The sequence below is a fragment of the Euprymna scolopes genome, chromosome 17, assembly GCF_053919585.1.
Source record: "Euprymna scolopes isolate OS-2025 chromosome 17, ASM5391958v1, whole genome shotgun sequence".
NCBI lineage: Eukaryota > Metazoa > Mollusca > Cephalopoda > Sepiida > Sepiolidae > Euprymna > Euprymna scolopes.
Window position 1 is genome coordinate 96,528,682 of NC_136498.1, and position 20,313 is coordinate 96,548,994.

At 34.1% G+C, this 20,313-nt stretch overlaps 1 long non-coding RNA gene across 2 annotated transcripts in view; it reads right to left on the reverse strand.

Annotated features, from left to right (window-relative positions):
• Positions 1–289: 289 nt before the first annotated feature.
• The window catches only part of LOC145296852 (uncharacterized), a 345,814-nt gene continuing 325,790 nt past the window's right edge, over positions 290–20,313 (reverse strand). For both annotated transcript variants that reach the window (XR_013870048.1, XR_013870052.1), the window contains one exon: positions 290–527. This is a non-coding gene — a long non-coding RNA (uncharacterized LOC145296852). The remainder of the gene's footprint in view (positions 528–20,313) is intronic.

Sequence of the window (20,313 nt, forward strand, 5' to 3'; positions counted from 1 at the left end):
AATTGGTTTTTTTTTTTCTTTTTTTATTATTATTATTTATTCTTTTATTTGTGTACAATTATGTTGGGGTGTTTTTTTAATTGAGGAAAAAAAATTCTAATTCCAGCGTTTGCTTTCCCAGAGCAAATAAATGAATAAATTTTCTTATATATGCATGCTAGCTGCCCCGACCTGGTGTTGTATTTGTTTTCATTAGTTTTATCTCTCTGCAAAGGAAAAGCATATATATGGAACTCGACACCATGGGGAACACAGTAGGAGAAAATACGCCCAAATACATTACAAACGTTTTATTAACACATTAACAAATGTAATGAAAACAAGCAACATAACATACCATACAAAACTCACTCTCGTGGTGGTCTCTACCATACGAGGGAAATATACGGCCTTAGACAGAGTCTTGTATTCATCCATGTGGAATTTAGCCCACCGTGTGGAAAACGTACGTTCACATTCTGCTCTCTGGGTCTCTCTGCCTAAGGGGAAGTAACCAACTGGTGTTTTGGCAACTTCTCCGTTATTCCCTACATTGTAAAAAACAAATGGAGAAATAAGAAGTAAAACACAGCAACAACAGAATAAATAAGAAATGGAGTTGTAGACGGTATTTTATGAATATTATTAATATACTGCATTATTACATACGCCACAATCACGTTGACACACCGGTTCTCACCAGATCACTGAAGTTAAGCAACGTTGAGCCTGGCCAGTACCAGAAGGCGAGGCACTGTATGTATCACGAGGTCAAATACCATGTTGAGAAACTCGCGCGATCTGTCCTACTCTTGAGGGTAGATGGGACTCTCTTAAGCCATGGTAGGCACCCCATCTAGTGATGGCGTCACGATAAAAAAAAATACCCTTAATAGCCCTAGCGAAGCATCAAGTATTCAGTTACCGACACGATTTGAATTACACTACAAACTTGTGTGGTGAGTTCAATCTCGGCTACGGACGCGGTGAGGGAGGTGGGGTAATATATTAATATTTTAATAATCTGCTTTCTCGCCCCTAAAACAATATTATTATTTTTAAATACAGAGAGTATTTTGTGAATATTATTATGTTATTATCCTGTTTCGTTGTGTAAAAAGTATTATATTTAGTATGGCAAATATTACACTGACTGAAAAAAAAATGTAAGTAATATTAGCGAAATAGAAATCGATAAAATTATACTTTAAGTCTTACATGTCGGGAGATAAGCATGAAAAATAGAGATGTTGTGTCTTTTTTAAACTCTTTTATATCCCAAACAAAGCATATTGCCACCTGGAACGTAAGGGGCTATTATTTGGGATCGTGTCTAACAGGAAACTGTGGGGAGTTGAGCAGCGAGATCTGTGTTCACATTACATTTAAACTTCTGCAAGTTCTAACAGTCAGGGAAACAGGAAACAGGGAAGGAATTCCAAAGTCTAGCAGTCCAAAGGAAGAAAATATTAGAGTAGAAGACGTTCCCGCATATAGGGATCTCTACAGTGTAGGGGTGGGATTTTGCAGCTTGTCGTATTAGTTGGGAATATGTATGTAGATGGGGCACAAGTGCTACAGAGTATATTCTATTAAAGTACTTGTAAAACAGACACAGAGATGCAACATTGCGGTGATAGGACAGAGGGGTGAGCGTGACTGATGATGCGGTACTTATTAAACTTAAGACTCTTTTTTGGATCCTATCTAAGAGTGAGAGACTAGTGGTAGATGAACCAGCCTAGATGTGGCAACAATACTCCATTGAATATTATTATTATTTAAAAATTTTTATAGTATTATATAAATATTATTATTTTTAAATACCCCCCCACCCCATCTAATTACTATTTTCTGAATATTATTATTGTTCTTCTCTTTCTGAAAAAAATAAAATCAGCATTAATGTGTAGCATTAACATTCTGCTTTAAACGTCATACATCAGCAGATAAAAAACAAAAACTGAACAAGTGATACTTCATGAATATTAGTATTTCTAAATCCTTCCTTTTGTTTGTTAATAAGTAAATGTTTTAATATTTATTTATTTGGATGTAACAAAGCACGGACGCGCGTATGCAAGTGCATAACGAAATACAAAATAACGTCACTATAAAGAAAAAGACTATGAAAAGGAGAGAGAGAGCATGTTCGAGGGATAATCACATGGGTGACGTCACAGCCGTTAAGAAAAGTCACGCGTGGTGACAGAATGAGGAAATGTCGTTGTTACAAAAAATACAAGATTCAAGTTATTACTTGTCCTATGTTCCCTGTGATGTACTCTGCTACAACGTGTGTGTCGTGTGTAAACGTGTGTGTCTTATGTGTAAACGTGTGTGTCTCATGTGTAAACGTGTAGTATATGGATATAAGATAAATATTCAAGTCAAGAAAATGTTACTGGGTGAGATTTCTCGCACTCAGAATTATAATAAACCATTTTTCTTATTGAATCGCAGAAGAATGCTTTGAGATTGGCTAAGTTTGAAAACAATAACCGATTGATAACCTTAATTGTGATGAGAGGCACATTTCATTCTATTTCATTTTATTTGCATTTTTTGGACTATTGTTCTCATCTGGGATTTTATTCTCACAAAGTTTCGACAGGGTAATTTCTGACTTTCTTTTTTTTGGGTGTGTCTTGTCAAACCCGGGAATATGTAAGCAATTTGGAATGAATCCTTTATTTAATCAACGGTAGAAACTTGCTATCATTCCATCAGCCATGACTGGGTAGAAGCTCAATGCTTCAGACGATAAATATAAAAAAAATTGGCCAAAAACATTAATTCCTTCATCCACAACTGGGCACTTTTCTACAGGAAGGGGTCGCTTTTTTCGCCGATATTTTCGAAAAATCGTCACTTTTTGATAGTCTAGCCTTAATTTAAACCTACGTCACTTCCGGTTTGGCGATGGGTGCAAAGGCTAACGCGTCATATCTTTTTCAAAAAGTAATTTGTAATTATTTTCCTAGTATCGCCAATACTGAGTATTGAACCATCAACGTTTTGAAGATTATCACTTTCAACTGATTTACTTAGCACCTTTATCCCTTACACCATGAGTCCTTAGGATTTCTATCCAGTCATCTCTTATATCAGAGTTACACTTATATCCGGGGGTTTCTTATATCCGGGTTACACTGTACATTAACACAGGCTCTAATTTGGGACAAGAGAAAATCTCTCTTATATAATTTTTTTTCTTATATCCGGGTTACACTGTAATATAGACGAACCAGGAAACTTCAGATATTTCGGATCACATTTGTGTAGTTTCATGGAATCTTAATTTCAACAAAAATAATTAAAAAAAAAAACACAAATCCTTTTTCGTTACAAGAAGAAAAATTTCTAAACTATTTTTAAATAATACACTGCTATCATCCTTACTAATAATTATTAAATTAAAACGAAAAAAAAATCTTTAGGGGAAGTATGGTAATTAAATTTAGGAAACATTGCCCTGTGGGTGATTAGAATTAGTTTTAATCAATTAAATATTCCAAACAAGCTAGACTTGAATAACTCAAGCAAACTAATAACAAAATTCCTAAAATTTTAAGGTCAATTAGCAATTTACATTGTCTAATAATGTTGTCTAACATTCTTGGAGAGTATTCTGGATCATTTCACCATAACATTATTAAGCGGATACTTTGCGGAGTTTTGTTACCTTGGTGATACCATTAGAGGGGATTCTGTGTCATCTTATCGTAACATTATTGTTGTGAAGTGTAAAATTAACATTGTTAGCGACTAGCCACGCTTCCTCTAATCTTGTTTTATATATATATATATATATATATATATATATATATATATATATATATATATATATATATAAATTATTTACTATAATAATTATAAATACCTACAGACTCTAGTGTTTCATCCTTTCGGGAATCATTAGTGCAGGATTCGAACCCGGCAAAGAAGCCAGCTCTGACTCCATTAGCAAGGACAAAATCAATTCGGCCAGCGTTAACCGTGAGAAATACTGTTGAAATTTAAACATTTATTTTTTTAAATGTTTTTAACATCTGTCAGAGTGATCTAATCATTATATGATGAGCTGTGCATGCTAATTTGAGGCTAAATTGACCGACTTTATTTCAACTGAAAGTGCTCAACGATAAGAAACGAGTTTCCTAAAAGGACTGACATAATTATTTACTATAATAATTATAAATACCTACAGACACTAGTGTTTCATTCTAACAAGATTAGAGGAAGTGTGGCTGGTTACTAACTACACACACACACACACACACACACACACACACACACACATACACACACACACACACACACACACACACACAGAGTTTCCTACTCTTATGCCAATTAAACATATTGAATAGTCAATATCACTATATATATATTTTTTTTTTACATAGGCATAACTACTTATCAAGGCCCAGAGATCACTCGAGGATAAGGGTTAAGAGTGTACAGTAGTCAGTTGGACAGTAAGTAATCGTTAGTAATGGAAATTCGGTAAATTTGTTAACAAGTGGAATGGCTCATCAAGAACTTGTTTACGTTGGACTTGAAGACAACCATATTGTAGTCAGCTGAAAAGCAGGAAAACGGAAGGCAATTCCACAGGTGCGCAGTTTTAAGAAAGAAGCTTTGTTCATGGAATCTACGTTTAGGTTTAGGCACAGATAAAGAGTGGGGGAAATTATTGATAGTGTTTTCAGATAGACGAGTGTTTCTTGTGAAAGTTTGGCGAGGGGAGACTATAGATTGAAGCTCAGTCGAGCACTTTCCATGAAAATAACGATAAAGCAGAGACAGACTCGCAATATCTCTTCTGTGAGATAGAGGTTCTGAAAGAAACATTTCATGCCTCAATTTCATGCTTGTACTTATTCTGATGATTTTATTTCTTGAACTAGCATGCCACCCAGTGTTGCCCGGTCGTAAAATATGCATGAATATTATGTCTTAATTAATGGAGAATTCTTATTTATTATGAACAGAAATACCGTAGGTATTAAATGTAACGTTAAATTTCTTAAAAAAATAAAGTTAAAAAAAAATGGAAAGAAACTGAGACATGTGCATGCGAGTACGATGTTTTTTCTAAACAGTTCATTTCTTGTAAGTAAAAAAAAATACTCGAGCTGAGATCGAAACCAAACGACGGTGAGTCAAGTACGATAACTATTAGACTGACTTGACACGATCTTTAAAAAGTGTTTTCAAACCTACTTATTCTTAACATGAGGAATTTGTCACATGAACGATTCATGCATGTGCATTCATGAAACAGTTGACAAACAGATAAAAATCTGATGACCTCCACGTACCAATTTTTAAATTTTTATCCCTTGGCAGCTCTTTTCTCTGGATGAAAACCGATTAAAAAGTTTTCCACATACCTGAATACCCTATATCCCAAATTTCAAGTCTATAGGTAAAAAGTTATTGAGTATATAGGTTGAGAAATGTCCTCACACACACATTTTTATAGAGATTCATTTGAGTATTCGCACTCTACATATTTTCCAGTCGCTTTTTCTTATTATTCTTTATGTTTTTTACTAAGACAGTATATGCATACCAGCTACTAGTGAAAATGAATGAAGAAAGAAACCCACATCATCTTGAATAAATTGGGAAATGCTTGGATAATAAAAAAAAATGCTGGAATGATAAAAAACAAGGCCGATAGCCATTAGTCGCGTGCTCTTGTGTAATGAATGAATGCGTGAATGAAGGATTGACATGAAATTCTTAAAGATAAACTAAAATGACCGAAAAATGGGCTGAAATGACTTAAATAAATAAAAAGTAAATGACTTAGAATAACTTAATGAACTTAAAGATGAATTAAATGACCTTAAGAATGACTTGAGTGCTTAAAAAATGACTGGAATCCTTCAAAAACAACTTGAATGATCTGGAGAATGGCTTGAATGGCTTTGAGACTGACTGGTTGTAAAGTGGGTGATCATTTTACATTAAATTAATACAGAAAAGTGATCCCCCACTTTATATCACAAAAATTATTTGATTTAGGGAATTTGAAACGTTATTTTCGTATTCAGGAACCCCTAAAACCAATAAATAGTGATATAATAAACATAAAAAGATATAAAAAGTACATGTGTTACGGACCGACTGACCGACTTGTAGAGTTGCTTGCACACGGCTAAAAAAAACTATGCTCCGTCGGTCGGTTCGTCCGTCCGTAACACATTTACTTATTAGCTACAAACAAGTGCAGCATCGGTTAAGAACAGATACTACACTTTGAGATATTAAATCCTTTATTCATGTTAAAAATACAGTCAAAATCAACGATGAACAAAAAACTTAGGCACATGGCCAACTCAAAAGGGGGGATTGTGGGTGTCGTTGGTCATCCTTGTCACTCCAGAACTAAACAAAATCAAAAGTTTCTCCCAGCTAGTGTCTTCTTTCACCATAATATCGCATTCACCCTTTCATATTGGGGGACGTCCTACTTAACTCCCAGTTTTTAAAACATTTTTCATTGATGTGTAAAAACAAAAAAGATAACAATAAAATGGTACAATAATTTGTGTTGAGGGCGGAGGGGGGGGGAGAAAAAACAAAAGGTGATTAGTAGGACCCTCCCAACCCCGTCTAGTTGATAGACTGCCCGTTCCACTAGGTTTGTAAAAGGAACCTCACTTCTGCCGGTCAGTCTCTAGGTGGGGATGCCCTCTAGAGGGGGGTGAATGGAGAAAAGAAAATTTTGTGGGTAAGGGATGGGGGTTAGTTGTATTTCTTTCTCTCCAAGATGGGTAAAATTTAGAGGAAGGGGTTAAAACAAAAATTGCAGGTAAGAGGGGATGAGGATCTTGGAGGCTTCCTAATCGGGGAGGGATGGAACACACACTAAGCTAACTGAGAGGCTACTTGTTTAATTTTACTTTACAGAACTGCGCGTTCCACACCTAGGCGGGGAACACGTATTCAAATTTGGCTCCTCTTCGTACACACAGACTTGCCACATGTATCCATCTTCTGTCAAATGCCGTGCGATGCAGCCTTCTTCTATCACATCTGATCTTCACCCGTAGTTGGTGTTAGCCATGTGGCCAAAGAAAAGTTACATTTTGGACAAGTTTTTTGAGACAATAATTAATCAAGCTCTAGTCCATCACCTTACAGATGCTAAACTTCTGACTGACCAACAATATGGATTTAGACAAGCCCGTTCAATAGCAGACATCCTAAATGTAATCTCAGAACGTATATATCAGTCACTGGACAAAGCGGGGGAGGGTAGAGCGGTAGCTCTAGATATATCTAAGGCTTTTGACAGGGTATGGCATGAAGGCCTTCTCAGGAAAAGCAGATGATATGGTATCACTGGAAGAATACATGACATAATTAAATCCTTCTTAGATAAGAGAAAAATCCAGGTTGTCCTCGACGGTCGTACATCTAAACAATACGATATAAATGTGGGAGTGTCTCAGGGGTCTATCCTGGGACCTCTGTTATTCCTAATATTCATAAATGACCTCCCTGACAAAATTGCCTGTGAGATGGGTATATATGCTGACGACACCACTCTCTATAACAGACATGACAGGAAAACAAATGAACACATATCTAAAGAAATGGCAGAAGCACTAGAGGATGACCTCCAATCTGTAGTGGAATTGAGGGCATAAATGGATGGTCACATTCAATGCTGCCAAGACTAAACTCGTTTCCTTCAATAATTTCAAGAAATCTTCTCTATCACCAATAGCAATGGCCAATGACTATTTATCTGAAAGTACATCCTTTAAACTCCTCAGCCTAACGCTCTCAGGAAACATGAGTTGGAACAATTACATTGAGAGTATCACCAGGATCGCTGCGAAGAAGGTAGGTTCTCTCTACCATGCTAGAAAGATACCAACACCCGAAAATATTCTATACCTCTATAAGGCCACCATTCGCCCATGTATGGAGTATTGTTGTCATATTTGGGCTGGTGCATCTGCCACTAGTCTCTCGCTTCTAGACAAGGTTCAAAAGAGAGTCGCCAATCTGATAGGTCCTGAACTGTCATCTAAACTTCAGCCCCTGTCCCATCAACGAAATGTTGCATCCCTCTGCCTGTTCTACAAGTACTTTAACGTTGAATGCTCTGACGAACTGCAAGCACTTGTGCTCCCTAGACGTAAATACCCCCCGACAAACCCGACAAGTAGCTAAATCCCACCCCTTCACAGTAGAGATTCCGAGATGTAAGAGAACCTTCTACTCCAGTAGTTTCTTCCCCAGGACAGCTAGACTTTGGAATTTCCTACCGGGTCCCTGCTTCTCCAACTGTACTGACATGCAGAAGTTCAAGTGCAACGTGGACCGACATTTTGCTGCCCAACTCCCTACACAGTACCCCTGATGCCTATGCCCCTAATAGTAGCCCCCTACAACAAAGTGGCAATATGCCTTGTTTGGGGTGAAAATTTAATTAAAAAAAAAAATAAAATAAAGTTTCAGAAAAGTCTAATGGTTAAGTAAAAATTTATGGGGCAAAAAGTGTCATTATTTGCAATTTTGACCCCTTATGAGCCTCTTGGAATGCTGAATACCAATGACAATGGACAAACTTGTTATTAGAGCGGAATGCCCAGTCCAACATTGTTTTTCTCCCTTTTGGTGGGAGTCGCCCTCTTGAGGAGTTTCTGGTGAGAAAGGGATATTTATTTGCTCCCCCACCGAGCAAATTAGGCACAAGGCCGATTTTTAATGTGAGGAGTGAAGGGGAAATGGGGACCAACTCCCCGGCGAGTAGGGGAGCTGGATAATGACAATTGGTATGAAGGGTTGCCCCTACACTGACCAAGGTCTTATATGTGGGGTTGCCCCCACATATGGTCTTTGCTTGCAGTATATGCCGGAACAGATACTAAACTTTGATCTTGTTTATATAATTTATTTTGTGAAAATGAAAATTTCAATCAAGTTTGATCTTGGCCAAAAGGCTAAGAAAAGCTTAAAAAGCTAAGAACAGCATCTATTAAGAACAGACCTTTGATCTTAACCAAAAAGGCCAAGCACAAAAGTGTTATGGACAGACCGACCGACCGACCGACGGACCGACGGAGTGACTTATAGAGTCGCTTGCACGCGGCTAAAAATGTGTCTCCGTCTCTATTCCCTTTTTTTATATATATATTTTAAATCTATATTTTAAATCTATATTTCCTTTATATTAGTAATAATTAAATTCAGTGTTCAATAATTTTATTGATATAGAGAATACGTTATTGAATATACTTCTTGGGATAAAAAGAAATTTTCACTGCTGTTTCTTTAATTTTAATCTATCAAATGATTTTTGTTGTTCCGTTGACCAGATCAATTCAGCATTCCTTTTTCTTAAATTTGCGAACGGTTAAGTCAGGTTCGTATATTGAAAAAAAAATATTACTTGTAGAAATTTACTAACCCCACAAAAGATTCAAGTTCTTTATTATTTGTAGATATAAATATTTTTAGTATTGTTTTCCATTAATGCTTGACCTGGTGATGTATATTTTGAAATGGAATAATCTAAAAATGATATGTTATCACTGTTTTTGCACATTTCTTTTCATTTTTTGTCGTTCTAAGAATTTAATTTATTCAAGATGATGTGGGTTTTCTTTCTAAATTCATTTTCAATAGTAGCTACTATGTCTTAGAAACAAACCATATTTTTCATATCTTCTTTTAAAATCTGTTTGATAATAATTTTTTATTCCATATGGCATCCTTTTCCGGCGGATTTATTTTGTTATTTTAAATTATTGGTATTTGGTGAGATGCCGTTTTAAAATCTATTTTTGTAAGAACGCCCATTCCTTCAAATTCATGTAATGAAACTTCAGCAATTAGACATAAGATATGAATTTAAGCATAATTTGTGATCCACACCTATTTTATAATTTCTATATAGACGTATGTTTCCATCTGATTTTAACAAAATCAGATGGAAACATACGTCTATATGGAAATTATAAACTATAACGGATGATGCTTACTAGTTTGTTTTTTTTTTTGTTTTTTTTTTTGTTTTTACTAGCGAGTCACTTATCAACGCCTGAAGGCCACTTGAGGATAATGGTTCATGAGTGTAAAGTTATCACCAAGACAACAATGTACTAATCGTAAGTGGTGGAAATTGGATAGAATTCGATTATTTAAGGAGACGGATCAACAAGAACTTGTTTACACCGGATTTGAAGATGGCCATGTTGTAGTCAGCTGGAAAGCAGGACAACGATACAGAGTTCCACAGGCGAGTAGTTCTAGGAAAAACTTTTCATAGATAGAGAGTGGGGTCCCTAGGCGAAACATGTTCGATAAGGTCTGTTCTATTAGTTTTCAGAATTTTTCTACAACTAATGGCAAGAAATGTACTTGTAGTTTTCATGCCTCATAAAAAGGGGGGGGTACTATTTCATTTTAATTTTAAATTCGTCTCATATTTGAAGTTTTTCCAATGTTATCTTATTAATTAATTTGGTAGAATTTATATTAAGAACACCGCTCAACCGAACTATTAAATTGGCAACGTTATAAATTGCTTTTTTATAAAGTTGGCTTTCCAATGCGTTCCTACAATTTTTTTTAGATCAGTGTTACATCATTGGCCGTATCAATTTGCATATCGAAATCGACGTTGCTAAAATTTTACTTTTACGTAGTATAATATCTTTTTTCTTTTGTTCAATTTAGTTCATATTTTTTTTATTTTTAATGAAAACCTTTCATAGTTGTTTCATTCTTTTCGACTCTTTTAATATTTTGCTTCTTTTTTTGTGTTTGAAAATATTTCTTTTTGTAAGTAATTTGGACAAGTGTTTTCAAAGACAAATTTCCAATTTTATTTTTTGCTCACGTCCACAATACAAACATTTTTAAAATCCTTTTTAATATGTAGATATCGGCAAATATTGTTAGCAGCAGTCAATGTTTGTATAAAGTATTGTTAGATATTATTGCTGATAGCGTCGGCCTATTTGTTTGACTTACTGACTATCGGCTTGATGGTTGTTGATTTGATCCGGGGTTAGGATAGGTGCTGGTATCGTAAAACCTTCACACTTCAGCATTCTTTACACTAGCAATGATGCTATGTCTTAATTTGAACTTGGTATCCATTTTCCTGTGCTGGTGACGAGACCTAATATTAATAAAAACCTATATCGTCTCTGAAACGATAGTACACAATATTCTTGTTTATGTTTAATTTCGTAGATTTATTTACTTTGTATCTGCAATATATATATATATATATATATATATATATATATATATATATATATATATATATATATATATATATATATATATATATATATATAAGATTCAGTCACCTGCTGAGTCGTAGATGACGAAACACGTATCAGTGGATAATTATATTAAAAAAAAAAAACAATATATAAAAAAAGATGTGAAATAAAAGTGACATAAAACTTAATTAAATCATCATATAAATAAGGACGAAAAGGAGAGGAAAATGGAAAAGAATCGCTTTTCGAGGGTAAATGCTTCTCATCAGAAGAGTAGAAAACTTTATATGGGTTTACAAAGATAAAACCGGTTTGAGAACATTTGGATTAAAAATGAAAAAGTAAAACAAAAAAAAATAGAGATTAATTAATGTGAACTAATAAAGGAGGTGGGGACGATAAACGATGGGTGGTGGTAAGGGAGACTGTAGACAACAGAGAATAGCGAAGAAACGCTAAAAGACGAAGTAAAAAAGAGAAACATACAACAGATAGAAAAAATTAATTTGAAAAAAAAAAAAAAAATAATAATAATGATCCAACCAAAATCCTTGGAAAAAGTAATCCGGGTGTGACGACAATAGTCCAAGAGCTTTATAAAGAAAACATTCTTTTTTAGCTCATTTAGTGTGTGTGTGTGTGTGTGTGTGTGTGTGTGTGTGTGTGTGTGTGTGTGTGTGGTGCAAAAAATAATGTATTTTGACGTTCAACTATATATATATATATATATATATATATATATATATATTAGCGGGGGTACCCGGCGTTGCCCGAGTGTTTGTTTCCGGGGGGGGAGTTTTAAAAAATGTTATGGTAGGTAAGTAGGAAGGATCAAACCCGGAGTCATGAGTAAAAGTAGGAAAATAAAGTGTGAAAAAAAAAAAAAAAAAAACAAAAAACATCTGCAACGTTAACAGTTCGGCCACCAAGAAAAGTCCATTCCAGTTGTTTAGGAAAAAAAAAAAAAAACGACTACGGTAGGTCGGCGCGAACGTGAAAATATAATGTGAATTGTCCAGCACGCTAACCACTATGCCACAGAGCACTGCAGCTTAGTTTAGTGATTTTAAATAACTTCACATGAAAGAACTACGAAGCCAAACCGGTGTTCTCTTCTCAACTGTTCCTTGTGAACGATCCCCAAACGGTGTTAAGTGGTGGCAGGGGGAGGAGGAATTTATTAGAGAGAAAATATTTTACCACTTCCATTGATCTTAACCGATTTTGGCCGTGACTTCTCAGCAGAAAAAGTATAGAAATCTAAGATTATCGAGGAATTTGAGAAATAATAAGCCTATAACACACCTCAGATATTGTTCTGCCGTGAATGCATATTATATTTGCATGAAATATCTTGAGTTTTAATCCTATTAAGGTCAAAATCCGACGGGAAAAAATGAGTTCATTTTATTTATATAGAAGAAGAAGATAGAAAGAAAGAGAAGAAGATAAATAGAAGATAGAAGAATAGAAGAGAAGAGATAGAATAGAAGATAGATAGAATAGAAGAAGAAGAGAGAAGAGAAGATATATATATATATATATATATATATATATATATATATATATATATAAACGACTATTTTTGCACTAACCTAATATTATACACATATATATATATATATACATATGTGTGTGTGTGTGTGTACACTCTTCATAGTTTATGTTTGTTTAAACTGCACTCAATCTTTTAAATCAAAATAAAAGGTGTCTATTTCAAATTTAATCATCCAACAATGGTAAGAATTATTTAATGAATGTTCAACAACTTTACGTCAGCCATTTTCCTTTCTTTTTTTTTTTTTTCATTTTTTAATAAAATTCGTATGAAAACTTTACGTGTGCTTTATTTTAATTTTTCACTGTCTTATGAAAATAATTTCAACAAGACAAATTTGGTTAGTTTTAAAATGTGCATAAACAATAGAGAGTTAATACAATGATATTTAAACCAGAACAAAAGCATTTTTTTTTTTTGTAAATAAGTATAACTATTATTTTTGTCAATTCTTCATTTATTTTTTTTTCTTTGGGTGGAGCAGGATTTGAAAAAAAAAAAAAAGAAAATACAGAGAAGAAAAAAGTAAAAGAAAACAAAATAAAGAAAAAATTGATTAAATTTCAGCATTGGTTCGGCCTTGATGGACAAAACGAACAACAAAAAAAATTACTCCATTCCTATTTTAAAGACACCATGCCAGAAAATCCGCTCTTTGATTTTCTCCTGATTTCTTTAACAGTTTAGATATTCTCAAGTCAAACAGGTTTACATTCTACCATGCTGTGATGACAATTTAAGATGAAAAGAGGTATATATATACTATTTTTTGTGCGTAAGAGCTGCAGGAGATGGGCTGTGCCAGTAGCCATTCTCCACGACACCATTTTAAGACGTAGGCGTGGGGGTCAAATGGTCTACACATGTAAGTCATTAAGAAAAACGTTCTAGCTCCAAACACGGTGCAGCAGCCACAGCAACAACAAATAGGACGATTCTGTCTTAATTAACGTCCATTCATCTCACAATCTACTCATTGTTTTTTCAAATGGAACTTGAAGGAAAAACAATTTGGTAGAGAATTGAGGTTTCGATAATGTTGGACATCTAAGGAACGTTTAAACCGTTTTGTATTTAAATCAAATATTCTTTTAGCAAATAAATGCATTTCATCATTTCAGTATATCTTTTTTCTATAATTCATGCATTTCTTGTTTTTAAGTCTGCCTATATTTTATTATTCTCATGAAAATCCCAATAAATATTATTATTAAATTTTAGAATTATATTTATTAAAATTGGTTAATTTTTTATTGTTTCTATTTTTGATAGTTAATATCTTATGATTTTTTTTTTTTTTTTGCATCGAAATTCACAAATTCGGTTTTTTAAATTTTGAGATGAGGATTGACAATTCATATTATTTGGATTATTCAGATTATTGTTCTAATCTTGAGTGTCATTTGCACAACGTTGTAATCTCCAACCTTCCAATCCAATGTAAAATCTATTATCTTTCTGAATTTTTGAGATGAGGATTAATAATTTGTATTACATCTTGACTGTTATTTTCATAACGTTTCAGCCAACGTAACTTTTGACCTTATTAGGGTGTCTCTTGTTAAACTCTGGAATCTTTCTATTGAACTCGCGAATCTGCACAGAATTTTAAACTGAACCTTTTATTCAATCCATGAGGATAGTATGCTCTTGTTCCGTCAGACACTCAGAATACAATTGAGAATTACTTAAGACTTCTACTGACAGAACGAGAGCATACTACCCCTGGATTAAATTCCGTACAGATTCCCGAGTTCGGCAGAAAGCTCCCAGAATTTAACAAGATACATCTGAAGAAGGTTGGAGATTACATAGACTGAAACGTTGTGAAAATAACACTCAAGATGAGAACAGTAGTCTGAAAAATCCAAATAATACAATTTATCAAAAATCTATATTGAAAAGTCTTCTAGTCTTTCAGTTTTAGTTTTTATTGGGTCTCTATTTATTTGCCTCCTTACAAGGGAATAATTAGCGGATAATTTCGGAAAGGAAACAGAAATAAAATGGATTGTCCTTAATCCGTGGCGTTTTGAAAGAAATACTTTCCTTCTCATTAGAGGAGAGGAGTTAACAAGTTAAGATTTTGCTTGTAAAGTATTTAATGAAACCGCAATTATGAAGTAGATTATACTTGCGTAAAAATGCAAAACAGTGATAAACAGAGGGAGTGGGGGAAAAAATGAAAAATAATTTCACGCGAATGGATGATCAAATCAATGATGAGTGGAAAATCCAAAGATCCAAATTATTATTAAGAGTAAAGAAGTCAAAGGTGAAAAATCCAAAGAAATCCCATGAATGAAAAACATTCCGATGTAATCCAATATATATATATATATATATATATATATATATATATATATATATATATATATATATATATATATATATATAGTGTAGCCGCACTGATGAGTTGTGATACAACGAACCAGTACTGTATGTGGATGACAATTAAAGCCCACCCTTCTTTGGGTTTAACACTTTATAAATATATTTTCACCCGACGCATATTTAAGCTATTAAGTGAATCCCACTAATTATTTGTTTGTAAACAAACTGATGGTTAGAGCACTGTTGCGACGGGCGGGTGTAGATTTAATACACACTTGAGGAGAAATATTTACGGCACTGATTCGTGGTCCGATGGTGAGAGCTACTGACTGTCAACGCGACGGTTGTAGGTTCGATCCACGGCTGGGGAAAGGTGTATGTCTAGCCGCACTGATGAGTTGTGATACAACGAAACAGTATATATATATATATACTGGCAGACCGCCCGGTACTGCCCGGTCATAAAATATGCTTAAATATGATATTTTGATTAATGCAAATTGCATATTTATTATTATATTGTACCCAATATATAGTAATGATTTAAAAAGTTTAAAAAATGACTCGTGCGCCACCACCCAAAATCGAAACCAAAACGTTTAGCTTACGGTTTACTTATTCTTTTGACGTTAATACCTGAGATATAAAGACATGTTTGCTGCAAGGCTAAAAATTAACATATGAACCAATAGCCATTACGGTATGCATGCATATTCATACTGTTGTCGTTCGACTTTGACCTAGCAAATTCCATTTCTTTATTTTTCACACTTTTGCAGCGATTTTTCCCAGCTAAAACACAAATATAAAGTTTTGCATAGGTTCGAATATCCTGTATATGAAGGTTTATGTCTGTAGTCTGTGATAGAGGAGGTTGGTAGGCAAAATTTGTTAAAGATATATACGCATGCATAAATATATATATAAAAAGGTTTGTGCATACTATAACCTTTATGCGCAAATATTATGCAAGTATAAATCATGTAGAATATCTGCATGAATAAAATTACACGTAATACTTACCTAAAGATAAGAAAATTGAAAAAAACTAATAGGGAATTAATTAAAATAAATGTTTAAAAGAATATGCAAATTAGCTAGATCTTTTGCAGATGAATGCAATTCCACGACCCATATATAACAAAGTTGTATTTTCTTTTTAAATAAATAGAAAAAAGGGGTTTTAATATGAATATCAATACACAAAAAAAAAAAATTATAGGAGTATATGTGTATAATCAGCCCAGCCTTGACAGTCGTTTCAAATTCTTTTTTTCTACGCACATCTTATCTCCCTTTTAATAATATTATTTGAACTCAGTCCCTTTTCCTTGCCCCCATTTGTGAATTAGTCCACGGATTTCTGCATTTTGGATTACCTTGGACCATCTTGCAATTACGCGATTCCCTTGGATTTTACTTGTGGAAATGGAAACTTAACCAACTTTTTTGGATTTGGATTTTTGGATTTTACCGTTATTAGATATTTTACCCTTCATCAGACTATCCATTCACGTGAAATCATCTTTTTCTTCACCATATTCCCTCTGCTTCACTATTTGTTACCAAGTAAGATCTATGACTTACTTGTAGTTTCATCAAATACTTTTGCAAGCAAAATCCGATCCCGCATTTTGCTAAAATCCACCCTCTGATGAGAAGGAAAGTATTTCTTCGAAACTCCGTGGATTATGGACTATCCACTTATTTTGTGCTTCCTTTTTAAAATTAAATATGTTTTTAACTCTTTTTTAAAGTGTTTTTTAACATGTTTTATTAACTACTTGTTCTCATATATATATATATATATATATATATGGTAAATTTTTATTTTACCAACCCCTCAGCATTCACCTTTAATTTGTCGATTTTGAAAGGTTTTCGGATACGCTGAGCCCGAATATCGCATTTATTTGTTGCGCAAACACACAGTTATCCGTATTTGAAGACATTTAGTATCCAACCTAATCCCTATCATTTTTTAGTGGCGGCCATCTTGTTTTCCAATAACGGAAAAACGCCAAAAAAGGCTAAATATGGCATATGTAACTGGAATCCCCTCTTCCTCACCATCGGCGTTGGTGCAAAAAAAAAAAAAAAAAAAAGGTTTATTGGAGGGAGGAAGGGGTAAATTCCAAGAAATCTTGAACGAAAGGCAAGAACGTAAAGACAAGACCACAAATTAAAAGCAGCATTTAGAGTAATATTTATTAAAATAAATTAAAAGGTAAATATTACCAGAACACCGACCACTAATTTGTCTTTTTAGGGATATTCAGAGTTGCTGGCCACAAATCTGATGATTAAATCCGTCGCAAATTTGCATGGTATTAACCTCTTTTAAATGATCTAAAAAATTGTTTCCACGAGCGGTTTTCGTTCTTTTTTGGGGGAGGGGGGGAGTATTCAATTACAGAACTTGTATAGTTTAACAGGTGCTTCTGCAGTTTAATTAACCGCTTTTCCATAAGTAACGAACGCACCGACATTTACCGAGTAGAATACTGTTTAGCATTTCACAGAAGTTCTGTGTTTACATTTGGGAGGGGCGGGGCGGATGTGGTGTGACGGCCGCCACAACACACCCGCCCCCGCTCCTCCACCGCCTCCCCCAAATGTAAACACAGAATTTCTGTGAAATGCTAAACAGTATTCTACTTGGTAAATGTCGGCGCGTTACTTATGGAAAAGCAGTTAATTAAACTGCAGAAGTACCTGTTAAACTACACAAGTTCTATAATTGAATACCCCCTCCCCCCAAAAAAGAACGAAAAACATCAAATATGCTTTTGTAAACCGCTCGTGAAAACTTACTGACAGCAATATTTTTACTATTAAATGAGATGAAACATTTTATTTTATGTAAAATATTTGTCATTTAAAATGTCCGCCATGTATTCATGCACCTTGTGAAACGTCAAGTGACTACGCGGGTGCACGCATTTTAGTAAGAAAGTTTAAAAAGAATGAATATGATGAAGAAAGTGAAAAAAGGATTGTCCGTTTCGATATCGGGAAGCGGAAAAATATCCAGAAGGGTGAATGGGGGTGTCATTTCGGCCTTGAAGCCGGAAATTGTTTTTTGGTCATGTTTTGGCCCTTTTAGCTCCGTTTGGCTCTTTTTGGCGGGTTTTTTTTTTTTTTTCTAAATGGGAAACAAGATGGCCGCCAGCAAAAGCAATAATGATTACGTTGGATACTGAATGTCTTCAAATATGGATAACTACTTGTTTGCGCAAAAAATGAATGCGATATTCGTTCTCAACGTACTCAAAAACCTTTAAAAGTCGACAAATTAAAGGTGAATACCGAGGGGTCGGTAAACTAAAAAAATACCATATATATATATATATATATATATATATAGTAAGTTATAAAATGTATATGGCGATTAAGCTACACTGAATATTCCGTGTTTCATCCACTCTAGGACTCTTCAGACTTATGCTTATTCTGCGTTTCATCCACTCTAGGACTCTTCAGGCTTATGCTTAAGCCTGAAGAGTCCTAGAGTGGATGAAATGCAGAATATTCAGTGTAGCTTAATTGCCATATACATTTTATAACTTACTAACTAGCTCTACCAAGGTATTGAGCACTTTTGAAGTAAATACTTAAAGTTTACGCATAAATCTATACTTTCGTATATTAAATTTATGTGAGTAAATTAAGTATATATATATATATATATATATATATATATATATATATATATATATATATATATATATTGCTCTTCATAGAGTTGCAGATTATATTGAAAAGGTGTTAGAAAAAAGACAATGCCCCAGTTCACATAAGTCATGAAAACCACAGACTGGAAGCCCTAGACGAGTTTTCCCTCTCCCTACAGCTAATTTGTAAAAAATCTGAACTCAGGATTCAAAAAGCAAGGATTCTGTTACCTAAGCCACGTTACCACATACAAGAAAGAACGTCTATTAATTAACACATACACATGCAAACATACATGTGACTCTAGTTTCAGATCCTGAGTTTTGATGTATCCTACTGATGAGCGTAAGGAAGGGCGAAACTCGAGTCTAGAGCTCTGATCTGTGCCTTTCATGGTTTGTATAGGCTACAACATTATCTGATTGTGGAAATAATTATATAATATCTCACATAAAATCTAATATTTAAAAACATAGTTTTATTTAGCATGTAAGAATCAGACGGAATTCTCTTAAAAGATAAAATAGGAAGGCAGTTGATCTTTGTTGAGTATCATAGAAACCGATACTCAGTTCTCTCCCTTTTCTGGGGTTGTTGCTGGTGCTGCTGAAACTTAATTGTAGTTAGTCCTTTATATTTTGCATACAATTAAGTATTTCATTCAAGGAAACACTTCCTGTCATCACAAAATGATAAATAGTATATTCATAATTATTTACCATCATTTTGAATGTTGCCTCCCTCTTTCCCCATTTTTTTCTTATACCCTCACACTCACTGAACATGGGACATTCAACAACTTCCCCGTTTACAAACGTAGTAAACAATAGCTTAAGTTGGCATCTTCCTGCCTCCTGTTCAATAACCTATAATTTCATTCTAATTGGTTCCCTAAAGTGTAATACTGGTTGATAAAGTCGACAGTCAGGAAGTCAACAGTTATTTTTTGTGTACTCCGTACCCATTTATAAGAAAATAACCCAAACGATCCTTGTTTTTGCTGGATTTTTATATTCATATTTCTTTAGATAGTTCACAATTCCAAATACATAAGAATTTAAAATTTAAAGATAGATATTGAAAGTACCAGTAACTATATTACTCCCTACTAGTTGCATATATTTGCTAGTATATATATAATGTAATTGATGAGTTTACTGATGTACATTTGATTGTGACAATTTTCTATTGACGTACGCTATACTCGCAAAAGAGGAAGTAATGTGTGGGAAGATGGTTTCATGACAACAGAACAGATACTACACTACCTCCACCCTTGGAACTGAGCATAGTACTAAAGATAATAATTTAGTCTAAAATAGTATAATGACCAGAATTGAGCATTAATAGATAATACAATAGTATGATTAATAAAAGTTATAGTATAGTTTCGGCTTCAGACAGGCAAATACCCAATCTCCATTGGTAATGCAGTAGAACCCCGGGATACGGTGACCCTAGGATACTTTTTTTTCAGGTTACGATGTGAAATACAAT